This window comes from Budorcas taxicolor, chromosome 15, assembly GCF_023091745.1.
Source record: "Budorcas taxicolor isolate Tak-1 chromosome 15, Takin1.1, whole genome shotgun sequence".
Classification (NCBI taxonomy): domain Eukaryota; kingdom Metazoa; phylum Chordata; class Mammalia; order Artiodactyla; family Bovidae; genus Budorcas; species Budorcas taxicolor.
The window spans coordinates 18,276,437-18,291,837 of NC_068924.1; positions in this window are offsets into that span (position 1 = coordinate 18,276,437).

Sequence of the window (15,401 nt, forward strand, 5' to 3'; positions counted from 1 at the left end):
TTTCTTTGAATCAAGCTGCTTTTGGACTGCAAACTCACAATGCTGCTTTTCAGCTTGGATTGAATTTTTACAGCAAGTCATAAACCCTTGGAAATAGGATTTATAATGGAAATGCTGATACAGGCCTAGCTAGCGTAGCCAGAGAAGTGTTCAAATAATACTGGAGAGTAATATTCTTCAAATCTAATACTCTATAGATTTTTCTCCTGCTGTGTTTCAAACTGACCCAATTCTTTCTCTGACTTCTTCAGTGCCAAAGCCTATGGCCTGCCATGTCTCTGATTAGAACGTCTGGGTCATATTGATATGTGACAGAACATGACACAGTTAATTCCTGTAGGCTGAGACCATCTGGGCTGAATACATGGCTGAACCCCATTAAAGCCTTTATACAAACTTTTAATGTTCTGGTGGGGGTGCGAAAACCAACTTGTCTTTTGGGCACCCAAAAGCCAGCTAGACTTGGGGGAGGGGGAGTTCTGGAAGGAGCTGAGATCCCTAGAGTGAGGCAGGCTTGGGATGGAGGGGACAGGCATGGCAAGCTGTGCTAGTCTAGGAGGCAGACCCTTATAGGAGGGAGAGCAGACAGGTAAGCAGACAGGCTGCCCTGGCAGGTGTGCAGAGCACAGTGATGGGGAGCCAGGAAGCATTCATAGAAATCCAAGCAGGTGGCTCCCTTAAGGGAAGTCTGGTGGCAGGTAGCACTGTTTCAGTTCCTTGCCATGATTCCTAGGGAATGGGGGCAAAGTTGGAGTATAATTTAAACAACAACAAAAAACACCCCATAGCCTCTGCCCTCAGTTCCTGGCACAGAGATTCCAAAACACTTGGAATTTCCTGAGTGATGGGAATGTCTTTTGTTATGAAAGTGAAGTCGCTCAGTTGTGTCCGACTCTTTGCGACCCCATGGACTGTAGCCTACCAGGCTCCTCTGTCCATGGGATTTTCCAGGCAATAGTACTGGAATGGATTGCCATTTCCTTCTCCATTTGTTATTGATAAAGAGCCCCTTTTCCCATACCTTAATTCCTGCTAGTGAGATGACTCAAGGTGGTGCCTCAGACAGTTTCTAGGGAAAGGCTCACTATCTACGGCGACTAGAGTTGGCACTTTCAGACCACTGTTGATTTTCTGAGGTGGTAAGGAGGGATGGGGGCTTCCCAGGTGGTGCTAGTTGTAAAGAACCCACCTTCAAATGCAGGAGACAAGAGACACAAGAGATGCAGGTTCGATCTCAGGGTCAGAAAGATCCCCTGGAGGAGGGCATCACAACCCACTCCAGTATTCTTGCCTGGAGAATCCCATGGATAGAGGGGCCTGGTAGGCTACACTCCACAGGGTAACAAAGAGTCAGACATGACTGAAGTGGTTTAGCAAGCATGCCTGCACATAAGAAAGGATGGAGATTAAGTTAAATCACCAATGTCTTAGCCAATCATGCCTATGGATGTAAGACTTGATAAAAACTCCTGAAGAGCAAGTTTTGAGGAGATCCCAAGTTGATGATCACTTGACATGAGGGGAGGCTGGTGCACCCAGAGAGATCATGGAAGCTCTGCACTCCCTCCAGCCCCACACTCTGCCCTGAGCTTCTCTTCTAAGTGACTGTCCTGAATGATAAGTATTGAGTTTCCTGAGTACACGAGTAGATTTAGTGAGTTACAAAACCGTAGGGTGAGCCATAGGAACTCCCACAATTATAATTGGCTGGGCAAAAGAGCAGATATCCTGGGGACCCCATTTACAGTTGGTGTCTTGTGGTGTCTTACAGCTGTGGGTTCTGTGCTAGCTTCCATAGTTGGTTCATGAATTGAATTAAATTGTAGGGCGCTCAGTAAAAGAATATGAGAATTGTTTTTTGTTTGGAAAATGATGTAGGGATTGAGGGAAGTGAGGTACTGGCAAAAGCAAATCTCAGGAGGAGGGAGACCCGGAATAAAGGCTACTCCTGCTATCTACTAGGTGTGGGGTGGCTGATGAGAGAACCTCTCAATTTCTGTTTCCTCATCTGTAAAATGGGTATAATGACCTATTTGTTAATTGATTGCATTTTCTCTTTTTTTGTCATTTACATTTTATTTTATTTTCTGTCCAAGAATTTCTCTTTTTCATGAAGAATACGTAGCCAATAAAAACTGTTTGTGAATGAATGAGTGAAGAACTCAGAGTAAATAGGTAGTCTATGCAGGGTCTTAAACTCAGGGAACAAACAAGGAACTGAGCTATGCGTCTGGGTACAAGGTTAGAGCTACAGAGGAGGGTGTCTTTGTCTCAGGTATATGCATGAAGCCCTCAGATCCCTTTTCCATCTTATGCCTGAGATCAGAATTGGGTCTAGTTTCTTTGAAACCTGCAAGTAGAGGTTAGAAGACCCACCTTATGGGGAGAAGAAGGCTATAGAGGCTGGGACATGACTAGGGCCTGGCTGGCACGGTGCAGAAGAGGAGCAAACATAGCCCCTACCCTCAAACCACCTGGGTTCTAATCCTGGCTCTGCTAGCTAGCTGTATGACAGATATCAGGTAAGTTAACCTCTCTGACTTTATTTCATCATCTATACAGTGAGGTTAAGGGCAGTTCTGGCCTCATGAGTTCTTATGAGGGAAAATGTTGGTTCGAAAACTTGGGAGCTTCCTGGGTGAAATCTGAAACTGGCCCCATATGTGCAGGGCAAGGAGAGACCAAGAAAGAGGCGTATCTCTCCAGATTGGTAGGTGGCAGGTTTAATAAGCAAGGAGCTTACATATGAGGCTCACCTTGGGCAACCAAAAGAGAAGTAGATTTCCACACACCCACCAGAACATTAAAAAGTTATATGGAAGCTTTAATGGGGTCGAGTCATGTATTCAGCCCAGACGGTCTCAGCAAAATGCTGGTCTAGGCTGCACCCCTGAAACCACTGTGGTAATGGTGGGCATAAGGGTATATAAGGATGTATGTGGATGAGTGAGGAGACTCCACTTCCCCGAAACCATTGGTCACCTCCTCTCCCGCAACAGTAAATGGAGACTGTATCAGGCACACCTCTGAAACATGGGATTTGATTAGTAAGTGTTACTAGGTGTTATTCTTGCTTTTGTTCTTTCTGAGAGAACGAGTTCAGTAGTAAGCAGGGGTGGGTGCTAAGGGGCACATCCTCAGCAGCTTCCAGAAAAACCAGAGTCCAGCAAGGAAGATGAAAAGAGCAGATACCTCTCTGCAGCAACTGCAAGTCATCCCAAACTGAGTGGAAAAGTTAAAAGGTAGGGGCTGGGGCACCTACAAAAGCTTCCATTGTTCATCGTTTCCTGTCAGAACCTGGAAGCACAGTTTCTTTCTGCCAGGGCTTTGTTTGTGTTCCACTGGCCCCTGACCCAGGTTAAAAGGCTGATGAAGGAGCCCTGAGCCTTGTGAACTCCTGTTTGAATGAGGTGTTGGGATGGGTTACCACAATACCAGGGTGAAACAAGGATGGAAGAAGCATCTACTTTGCTTGTCTCTCCATGAGAGAGCCTCACAGACAGGAAGGAAAGAGGGAGAGCCAATCACTTCAGCTCCAGAGATCTATGCAGGTAGATGGACAGTTGTGGTTTAGTCACTCAGTTGTATCTGACTCTTCTGTGACCTCTGGACTGTAGCCCATGAGGCTCTTCCTCCATGGAAATCCATGGGATTTCCCAGGCAAAAACACTGGAGTGGGTTGCTATTTCTTCTCCAGGGGATCTTCCCGACCCAGGGATCAAAGCTGCATCTCCCACCTTGGCAGGCTGATTCTTTACCCCTGAGTCACCAGGGAGGCGGATGGACGGTAGGTCGGTTTAACTCTACACACAGAATCTCACCTCTCAGCCTTCAGGTGAAGAGCCTGACACCCAGAGAGAGGTGAGTTGCCTAAGGACACCTGGATAATTAATGCTCACTTAATACAACTGGGATAATTCACTTGCTGACATAGTTGTTTTTGGGAACTCATATACACCCGTGGTGGACTCATGTCAATGTACGGCAAAACCAATACTGTATTGTAAAGTAAAATAAAGTAAAAATAAAAATTAAAAAAAAAAGCTTTTAATGAAAATTTTGCTGACATTGTTTTTGAACAAAATAGATCACAGAGGGTCTTCTATGGATAGTGAACAGGTAATTGATGGAGAGCAACAGGGCATGCAGGTCCTTGGGAACTCACTGGGCCCCCTTATGCAGGGGATGAGGTAGAAGCTGGGGAAGCTCTTTCGAAGGAGGCATCTCAGGTACGGTTGGTGGGGGCGCTCACAGTACCTTTGAGTGGGCTCCTTTCCTAATGTGACCTTTTGCAAGATTCAGTGGAAAACTTCTTTTTTCCCTGCTAGCGTTTGGCTCTTCTTTTGATTCTCTTTTATAGCTTTAGGTAAGCAAGAGCAGCAGTTGGAGGCTGGATATTTTTCTTCTTGTTTAGCCTGAAGGCTGTGTGCAGCTCTGGCAGTTAACCTCATAAATTAAGGCCTTTGAAGAACATGCCTGTTTTTGTCCAACTTGGCAAGTCTTAAGAGTCAGTATTTTCCCAGGGAGGCTTCATCAGTATAGAATGAGAGAGACTGAAGGCCGGGAAACATTCTTCCTCTTCTCCTTGTGCTGATTTATTCTGGCCTCCATTAAGTCAGCCTGGCACATATGGCCTCCCAGGATGTGCACTGCACAGCTCCAGGGTCATGATCCTAAGACGTGGCTGAAGCCCAGTATGTAGTGCTGGCACTCTGGGCCTGACTGTCTCTGCGATGCTACAGTTTTAGAAGCCTCTGAGTTCACTAATGATGGAGCTTCTGCACTGACCTCTGCTTCTTTTGGCTTTTGGGGTAATGCAGCTAATAAAGAATCTACCTGCAATGCAGGAGACCCCGGTTTGATTCTTGGGTTGGGAAGTTCCCCTGGAGAAGGGATAGGCTACCTGCTCCAATATTCTTGGGCTTCCCTGATGACTCACATGGTAAAGAATCTGCCTGCAATGCAGGAGACCTGGGTTTGATCCCTGGGTTGGGAAGATCTTCTGGAGGAGGGCATGGCAACCCACTCCAATATTTTTGGCTGGAGAATCCCATGGACAGAAGGGCCTGGCAGGTTCTTGGTGTCGCAGAGTCAGACATGACTGAGCAGCTAAGCACAGAGCACAGAGGTTCATTAATGACAGAACTACTGCTCTGGTCTCTGCTTCTTTTGGCATTTTAGCTCCAGCCCTGTCACTCATGTGGGCTCATGGCATGGGCTCAGGGTTTCTTCCTGCTTCAGTTGGTCCCCAAGCAGCCTTTCTTGGTTTTTCATCCTCCCAACATCACCTAACCCTGGGTTGGGCCCCTACACTTGGAAACTGAGCTTGGGCACAGAACCTCCTCTCTTTTTCCCTTCAGAACAGCTGAGAAAGGATTTTTTTTTTTTTTCAGAAAGAACTTTAGTGTTATTTATGCTGGTGAGCCTTTAATAAAAGATGCAGGAATTCTACATAAAATTTTTTCCTAACATTTTCATAAATGGACAAAAGAAAAAGAAATTCAGAAAATAAGAGGACTAATAAGGTAAATTAAGGGGAAAGTTATTTAGAAAATATTAGCTAAAGTAGACAACTAGAAAGGAACATAAAGTTAAGTATTGAGCTTGCTCTGACAGGTCAGAGAAGAGACATCATGACCATGTAGGTATAAGTGAAGGGAGAAAATTCATTTACTTGGAAAGCAAAATTTTTCCTACAATTTCAGTGGCAAAACCAAAATAGAACAATAAAAAAATATCTAATGGGGTATATTTTGAAATATTTTAACGTGATTTTTTTTTTTCCCTTTTTGAGTTTCTCCTTACTCAGCTAAGGATATCCATCTGCTTGCATGTATGCTAGGAATATTTGGTAAGGAATACAAAAGATCAGACATATTAAGTAGTATTCAACTTTTGTCATATAAAATAGAACACATTTAAACAACAGGCTTGAAAACCAGGCGTTTGAGGATGATTAAGTTTTCCTAAATTAATATTGGTCCAATCTAACTAATTAAGGCCTAAGCCTATAGGATTCACATTACAGCATACTCCTTCTATGTAGAGAAATCATCTTTATTTGAAAGAGAATTCAGATCATAGAAGTCTTTCAGTTTGTAGAAAAATATCCCTTTGTTTGGAATGCATTATAGTTGCAAGTTTAGAAGGGAAGAATCAGTTCAGTTCAGTTCAGTCACTCAGTCGTGTCCGACTCTGTGACCCCATGAATCGCAGCACGCCAGGCCTCCCTGTCCATCACCAACTCCCAGAGTTCATTCAGATTCATGTTCATTGAGTCAGTGATGCCATCCAGCCATCTCATCCTTGGTCATCCCTTTCTCCTCCTGCCCCCAATCCCTCCCAGAGAATACATCTTACTATTTCTCACAGTGTGGTACCCAGATCAACAGTACCAGCATCATTTGGAAACTTGTTAGACATGCAAATTCCTTGGTCCCACCTCAGACTGACTGAAAATAAACTAGGGATAGAGCCCAGGAATTTATTTTTCAAACAAACTCTCTGTACTATTCTTATGTACACTAAAATTTGAGAAGCAATGATCTAGAAAAGACTTGAGCACTTTCCAATCTAGGACGTTTCGGAGGATGAAGGAAAGAGGCGCAGCAATTGTGTATCCCTATTTTCCTCTTCTCTGAACTTCAGCCCAGAAGTGCGATATGGTTTAGAGCAGTGAGAGCAACACAGAGGAAGCAGGATTCTCTCACTCACACTCCTTACCTGTAACTCTGCGTGGTGGCCACACATTAGGCTGACCTAACCAGCTAGGATGTCACTAGACCTAAGGAGAGTTTGGTGTCGCTGTGGTTAGGGAAAGGAACTTTGCATTTTCAGTCTTTCTAAGCCTCCCATGAGTCCCTTGTGACATAGACAGGTCTCAGACTGAGCTGAGACTCCAGCTCAGGGGTTTGTTGACAGGAATGTCTATTGTTATTGGCGATGAAGGAGCTTTGAACAAGGACTGCATGAGCGTTCTCCAGGTCAAGGTGATGGGATGCACAATCATATTTCAGGGTTCTCTAGAGCTGGAAAGATCCATGCTTAACTATGATGGTACAGGCCACTTGTCAAACTGAAAGAAGATGACAGCAACTGTGGGGTGGACACAGAAGAGCACTCCAGCATCCAAGACCAAGTCACCCTCTCTTTCCTTGTTACATGAGTTAATACATTCCTTTTTGATTCTAGTTAGTTCAAATGAGGTTTCTGTCACTTGCAATGGAACACATCTGGAGAATATGCCAATTCAAACTCACTAGTGCAAAATGACTTCCCTGATCGCTCAGTTGGTAAAGAATCTGCCTGCAGTGCAGGAGACCTGGGTTTGATCCCTGGGTTGGGAAGATCCCCTGGAGAAGGGAAAGGCTACCCACTCTAGTATTCTGGCCTGGAAAATTCCATGGACTGCTAGTCTGTGGGGTCGCAAAGAGTCAGATACGATTGAGCAACTTTCACTAGTGCAAAATGAAACTCATCTTTCTCAATCTGGTTCTGCTCTTATTCCATTTCCATAGTGATACCACCATTGGTCCCATTATTTAGGCCAGATATCTGGGCTTCATCATTGACTCTGTCATCTCCTTTCCCCTCTTCCTATTTTTCTCTTGAATCTGATCACTTTTATTTACTCTCTCCTGGTTAGGCCACCACAGTCTCTCCCTTGGATCCCTGAAATGGCTTCCTAACTAGTGTCTCTGCCATCATCCCTGCCTCTTCCTTCCATTCTCTGCAATCCACAGGAATGATCTTTCTAAGATGAAATTTCACGATGCAAATCACTGACCTCTGTTTCACTACCTAGCCTTTCTTAGGCATTGTGCATCTCTAAGATGCTTAATGAGACATGCTGTTTTCTAATAAATCTGACCACAAAGTTTTTATTCGTGGCATATTTCATGGGGGTAATGTTCTGCTGCAAACAATTTGGGAAACAATATTCTAGAATAATTTAAGGGCAAAAATTACAGAATCTTGTCTCTACTATTAAAATACTCTAATTTGATTCTTATAGAATGTGCCATTTTAATAATCATGGTATCTGACACTTACTGGATTTTTATTTTAAGATAGGCAATACTAAATATTTAACATGTATTATCTTATGTAACCTCCAAAATAGCCCTGAGGTTGCTATTATTGTCTGCATTTTATAAATGAAGAATAGAAGCTTAAGTTAATTTCTCAAATTCACATAGGTGATAAATGAGAGAATTGGTATTTAGAACTAGGATTTCCTGATTCTGAAGCATGTATGCTTAACTGCTAGCCAGTATTTTTCAAATCATGTTTTATTGCAGCCCTGGGGTTCTACACTTATGCCTCAGAAGTAGCTGTAAAGGAGGGAACAGGGGGAAAAGGAGGTGAGGGGGAGACAAACTCTGAAACTGTGGGTCCCTAATGGCCACTTCAACCAGAGCATCTATGCCTTTATATCTTTTATAAATGGGGGCTCTGTGGAAGACTTTTCTTGTGCAAATATTTGGAACATGTTGGAAACCACTGCATTACTTGATACTGATATTCAAGAGAAATTTTCTGTCAAGAATCCTTTCCTCCCCACTTTTTTTTTTTTCTCTGATTCTCAAGTTTGCATTTCCATGAATACACTGAAGGAGCATTTGACTGACACCTAGAATTAGCTCATTCAACTGGCATCATTGGTAGATTCTGTTTATGTACAGTTTCCTTAGTTGTATTCTAAATTACGTGAAATAGAGTAGGGTGAGTATAACAGAATACTCCATCTAAGCTTGTCTGTTCCTTATCTCAGATATTAGAATTAGGGAATTGTAATTTTATTCAGTGGAAAGCTGGCATAGGATATTGAAGGATATTCAGGAGATTGATTGGTCTGAGGAACTTGAAAAGTAAGACAAAAACAAAGCAAAACAAAGAAAGGAAATACAAACTGAATAGAAGAGTTTTCAAAGGGCAAGTTCCTTTATGTTCTCAGTAAAATTAGTTGGGAATTTGATTCATCATAAAATCCCTTTTATCTCAGATATCTATCCTCAAGCTGCAGACTAGCTGGCATAGAGTTCTGCCATCTGGCTTGAATCCTTCTCTTCCTCTCCTTATTATCTTCACTTAGACACCGTCTTGTTTCCTGTCAGTCAGGAACAATCTGCCTAAAGATGGATTTATGTGCTGACTTCAGAATTTTTCTCCCTTGATGTAAACTTCCTGTACTTCTGGGGATTTCTACTTTATTTCAGTTTTCTGGCTTGGGACTCATTTCCCTAAACATGGTGGTTAATACACTGGTTTCAGTGAAGACTCAGATGTTCCTAGTTTAGGTCATTCTAGTAATTCCATAAGTTCTAAGGGATCTGTTCTCTATTAATACATTTTTTGACTGAAGCTTCTGGGAATCCATTCTGATTGGTTATTATTTAACTGGTTGTTAAGTTAATCCATGCTCCTAATGAATTAGATATGTTTGATTGGAGGAGTTTGAGTCCCCTTAATGTGGGGGAATTGTACAATGGATTCAAATCTTAGGAAGAAGATGGTATTAGGTGATCTCCTAGGTCTTCTGATCTACTCATTTCTATTGCAGCTTGTTTGATCCACATAAATCTTTGGATTTATGCATCTCAAGCCAAGTAGGAGGGCTATCATTTGTATTCTTCAATTCAAAGGCAGCACATTAAGGCAAGCTTAAGCACAGAATTAACTATTGTCATAAACTATAACGTATGGATTCAAATTAGAGACAGATGGGGGGCAGATATGGGGAAGTAGTGGGTGGGAGATGTATTGTCAGATTACTTCCTTCCATGTGCTTGTGCATGGAGTTACTTATGTTACTGGGATGTCTTAGCTATTTGGATAAGCTCCAAAGATAAAAAGTATGTTGGTGGAAAATTCTTTTTATTGTAGTCCTCTTCATTTAGACACCTTTATAAAGAAAAGTTGTTCAAAAGCCCTGAAGAGATCCCAGGACCAAATGTGTCTGATGAATGGTGGTTAGTTAATTAATTCAGTCACTCAGTCATGTCTGACTCTGTGCAACCCCGTGGACTACTGCACACCAGGCTTCCCTGTCCCCCCAGAGCCTGCTCAAACTCATGTCCATCGAGTTGGTGATGCCTGCTAACCATCTCATCCTCTGTCGTCCCCTTCTCCTCCCACCTTCAATCTTTCCCAGCATCAAGGTCTTTTCCAATGAATCAGTTCTTCGCACCAGGTGGCAAAAGTATCAGAATTTCAGTTTCAGCATCAGTCCTTCCAATGAGTATTCAGGATGATTTCTTTTTGGATTAACTGGTTTGATCTCCTTGCAGCCCAAGGGACTCTCAAGAGTCTACTCCAACACTACAGTTCAAAAGCATCAGTTCTTAGGTACTCTGCTCTCTTTATGGTCCAACTCTCACATCCATGCATGACTACTGGAAAATCCATAGCTTTGACTAGACAGACTTTTACTGTAAAGTAATGTCTTTGCTGTTTAATATACTGTCTAGGTTCATCACAGCTTTTCTTCCAAGGAGGAGACATCTTTTAATTTCCTGGCTGCAGTAACCATCTGCAGTGATTTTGGGGTATAAGAAAATAAAGTCTGTCAATGTTTCCATTGTTTCCCCATCTATTTGCCATGAAGTGATGGGACTGGATGCCATGATCTTTGGTTTTTGAATGTTGAGTTTAAGCCAGATTTTTCACTCTCCTCTTTTTTTTAAATATAAATTTATTTATTTTAATTGGAGGTTAATTATTTTACAATATTGTATTGGTTTTCCATACATCAACATGAATCCGCCACTGGTATACATGTGTTCCGCATCCTGAATCCCCCTCCCTCCTCCTTCCCCATATCATCCCTCTGGGTCATCCCAGTGCACCAGCCCCAAGCATCCAGTATCATGCATTGAACCTGGACTGACGATTCATTTCATATATGATATTATACATATTTCAATGCCATTCTCCCAAATCATCCCACCCTCTCCCTCTCCCACAGAGTCCAAAAAACTGTTCTATAATCTGTGTCTCTTTTCCTGTCTTGCATACAGGGTTATTGTTACCATCTTTCTAAATTCCATATATATGTGTTAGTATACTACATCCGGTCCCATCACTTCATGGGAAATAGATGGGGAAATGGTAGAAACAGTGTCAGACTTTATTTTTTTGGGCTCCAAAATCACTGCAGATGGTGACTGCAGCCATGAATTAAAAGACACTTACTCCCTGGAAGAAAAGTTATGACCAACCTAGATAGCATATTCAAAAGCAGAGACATTACTTTGCCGACTGAGGTCCGTCTAGTCAAGGCTATGGTTTTTCCAGTAGTCATGTATGGATGTGAGAGTTGGACTGTGAAGAAGGCTGAGCGCCAAAGAGCTGATGCTTTTGAAGTGTGGTGTTGGAAAAGACTCTTGGGAGTCCCTTGGACTGCAAGGAGATCCAACCAGTCCATTCTGAAGGAGATCAGCCCTGGGATTTCTTTGGAAGGAATGATGCTAAAGCTGAAACTCCAGTACTTTGGCCACCTCATGCGAAGGGTTGACTCTTTGGAAAAGACTCTGATTCTGGGGGGGATTGGGGGCAGAAGGAGAAGGGAACGACAGAGGATGAGATGGCTGGATGGCATCACTGATTCGAGGGACATGAGTCTGAGTGAACTCCAGGAGTTGGTGATGGACAGGGAGGCCTGGCGTGCTGCAATTCATGGGGTTGCAAAGAGTCGGACACGACTGAGTGACTGAACTGAACTGATACTGTATTGGTGTTTTTCTTTCTGGCTTACTTCACTCTGTATAATAGGCTCCAGTTTCATTTACCTCATTAGAACTGATTCAAATGTATTCTTTTTAATGGCTGAGTAATACTCCATTGTGTATATGTACCACAGCTTTCTTATCCATTCATCTGCTGATGGACATCTAGGTTGCTTCCATGTCCTGGCTATTATGAACAGTGCTGTGATGAACAATGGGGTACACAAGTCTCTTTCAATTCTGGTTTCCTCGGTGTGTATGCCCAGCAGTGGGATTGCCTTTCATCAAGAAGTTATTTAGTTCCTCTTTGCTTTCTGCTATAGGGTGGTGTCATCTGCATATAGGAGGTTATTGATACTTCTCCCAGCAATTTTTATTCCAGCCTGGGCTTCATCCAGTTTGGCATTTCGCACAATGTACTCTGCATATAGGTTAAATAAGCAAGGTGACAATTTACAGCCTTGGCTTGCTCCTTTCCCAATTTGGAACCAGTCCATCGTTCCTTGTCTGGTTCTAACTGTTGCTTCTTGAACTGCATACAGATTTCTCAGGAGGCAGGTAAGGCGTTCTGATATTCCCATCCTTTGAAGAATTTTTCAATTCGTTGTGACCCACACAGTCAAAAGCTTTGGTATAGTCAATAAAGCAGAAGTAGATATTTTTCTGGAACTCTCTTGCTTTTTCTATGATCCAGTGGATGCTGGCAATATGATCTATGGTTCCTCTGCCTTTTCTAAATTCAGCTTGAGCATCTGGATGTTCTTGGTTCACATACTGTTGAAGTCTAGCTTGTAGAATTTTGAGCATTACTTTGCTAGCATGTGAGGTAAGTGCAATTGTGCAGTAGTTTGAATGTTCTTTTTTATTGCCCTTCTTCAGGATTGGAATGAAAACTGACCTTTTCCAGTCCTGTGGTGACTGCTGATTTTTCCAAATTTGCTGGCATATTGAGCGCAGTGAATAGTGATAGCATCTGTAATCTTGATGTCTGTTTTGGTTAAAATAAAATTGGAGACTGTCAGATACTCAACAGCAAGACATACAATTAATCAAACTTAGCACCTCTTTTCCTCAGGGATTCCTAAATCCTAAATCTCAGCCTTGCAAAAGTTACTGCAAAGATCATAAGGGATAAAAACAGTCATTTAAAAACTCATGGAAGAACATTAATTTAAATTATAATAATATGACCTATTAAAGAGATGCCCTCTGGTCTCCCATCAGACCATACTAATATAAATCAATTTTGGTAATCTTTTGGGAAGAAAATAGAAGTTATTACACTAGTGGTCAGAAATTAAAAATAAGTGAAACTAGCTACAACATATTTTTTCTCTCTAATGGTGTTTACACAGAGAGTGGTGATCTCTGCCATTTTCTTAGGCTTTTTAACACTTTTTTTTAAAATCCAAGCTCTATATGTGGGTAGAAAATAATCAAAAGCATCACAAATTTAGAGAAATGCTAAAGCAGATTTCTGCCCACATCAGGAGGAACGGACAGGTGTTCACACTGTAGGAGAAACTGTATTTAAAATTAGTAACATCTGTGCCAATTAAAGCTAATGATTAGAGCTAGAAAGACGCTATGCATGAAAACTCAAATCTACCAACACCCAAGTCATCCTTTTACCTATAACACCAATTACAGAGGAATGTAGTCCCCATGAGAACCTCTCTCACCTTGCCTTTAAGTTCAATAGGCAACCAAAGTCTGTTCTGTTAAGTGGGGGGACCTTATAATCAGGATTGTAGTACCTTTATTCAGCATGCCAAATAAAATTTTAAAATGTTGAAGATTTGGGTTGAGTTTGAAGCAAAAATATATTTAAGATGGGAATAGACATTGGAGAAGGAATGCTTATCCCAAGGTACTAATATCACAGATGCAATGTCTGGGAAATAATCTTTGACATCATTTAGGTGTAGTTAGTATCTCAAGGAGTCTTGACTAGTTGTATACATGCACACATGTTTTGTTTCTAATTGTTGTGGCCAGCTGAACTATGTTGAACTTACTTTTCATTCACTCATCATTTATTCTACAAATATTTTATTGAGAACTTATTATATGTCAAGCACTGTTTTAGGTACTATGTATATAGTGATAAAATTATACAAAATCCTCGCCCTTATGGATTTTACACTCTTCTAGATAATAGTTCCCTTTATTGTAGTCTGATTCCATACTTTATCAGATACTTTCATTTACTTAAAAGCCACTATGATCTACTAAGGATGGCTTTGTTTTATGCAGTAAGCTCTCTGTACTACTCTTAATGCTAGGTATAAAGTGCAAATAAGTCAATATAAGCACAAATAGAGGTATAAGTATATGTTTTTGGCTTTTCAATATAGGCAATAGGGAGAGCATCTTGGACAGAGAAACTGGTGTAGGATAAGCAGGACCAAAAAAAAAAAAAAAACAAAAACCCAAAAAACCCAGACAGAAAGCACAAGATAACAGAATAGCAGTGTTTTAGGGTGAGTGCCATGAAGTGGTAGCCAGAACCAAGTGAGAAAACTAGTAGCTGCAACCAAGTAGAGCTGGATGGAGGGTAGACTTGATACTGAATGTCCATGAAGGAATTCCTAAGTCAAAGTCAGGTAGGGAAGCTGGTGGAAAGGCATAAAAAACAAATGAAACTCAGGTGTGTGTCAGAAGCATGTGCAAGCAAACACCAGGGTATGGAGCAAGATCAACTTCACTGGGAAAATAGTCAGAGATTAGTAGACATTGAAGGAGAAGAACAAAGCCAATGAGAGGCCAGAGGTAGATGGATTGAGTGGACTGTATCTGGAGTTGGGAACCAGGTGGTCCAGGCTAGTAAGATGGGGTTTATTGCCAGCGATAAGTATAGAAGGATGTTGGAAAACCTGAGTTGGAACTAGCATGTGCTAATGCAAACTGAATGAGTATTGAGATGGAGAAATCTGAAGCAAAGAAAGAAAATTTGGAAGTGGAAAGGAAGGTAGAAATCTGGGTCTGAACCTCGTCAGGAAGTTCAAGGGCCTCTTAGCAGGAGGAACAGGCTAGAGTGAGGAAGGCTGGCAGATTGGCTGTCTTAAGGTTGGAAAATCTTTGTTGAGAATAGAAGGTTGACAAACAAGAATATTTTTTTTGTGTGTGGAGGAGTATCTCAGAGCATATGGGGTCTCCTTCACTGGGGGACAGTCCCTGAGAAAAGATGCTAACATTTGAGAGCACTGCAGTCTCAGTTTATAGTAAAGACATTGTATATATAAATAATAACAATGATTATTTTAAATACAGAGTTCACTGCATCTATTTTGTTCCTGTTCTCCACATAGCAGGGAAAATTATTGTTTTAAAATACGAGTCCCGATTGAGGCTTCTGGAGTACTGGTATGAGGAGTTCAGTGGACTCTTTCCCTAGCAAAATTATCATTTAATTGGTGAAAATTATATACCTATCTATCTATATAGTGAAAGCCTCTAGAAATTGTCTTTAGAACATATAATAAATGGAGAATATTTATTCAAGAAAATCTACCAAATCTCAGTAAAAACAGTGATTGTGTGGCATTTGAACCAGAACCTACACCCATTTCCCCTCTCTCCAGTCACATGCAACATAAGCTGTAATGTGGGCATTTCACTTTGAGCAGTACAGGCAAGAAGAAGGGGGCTTTCTCTCACCTCAGCTAGTAGGGC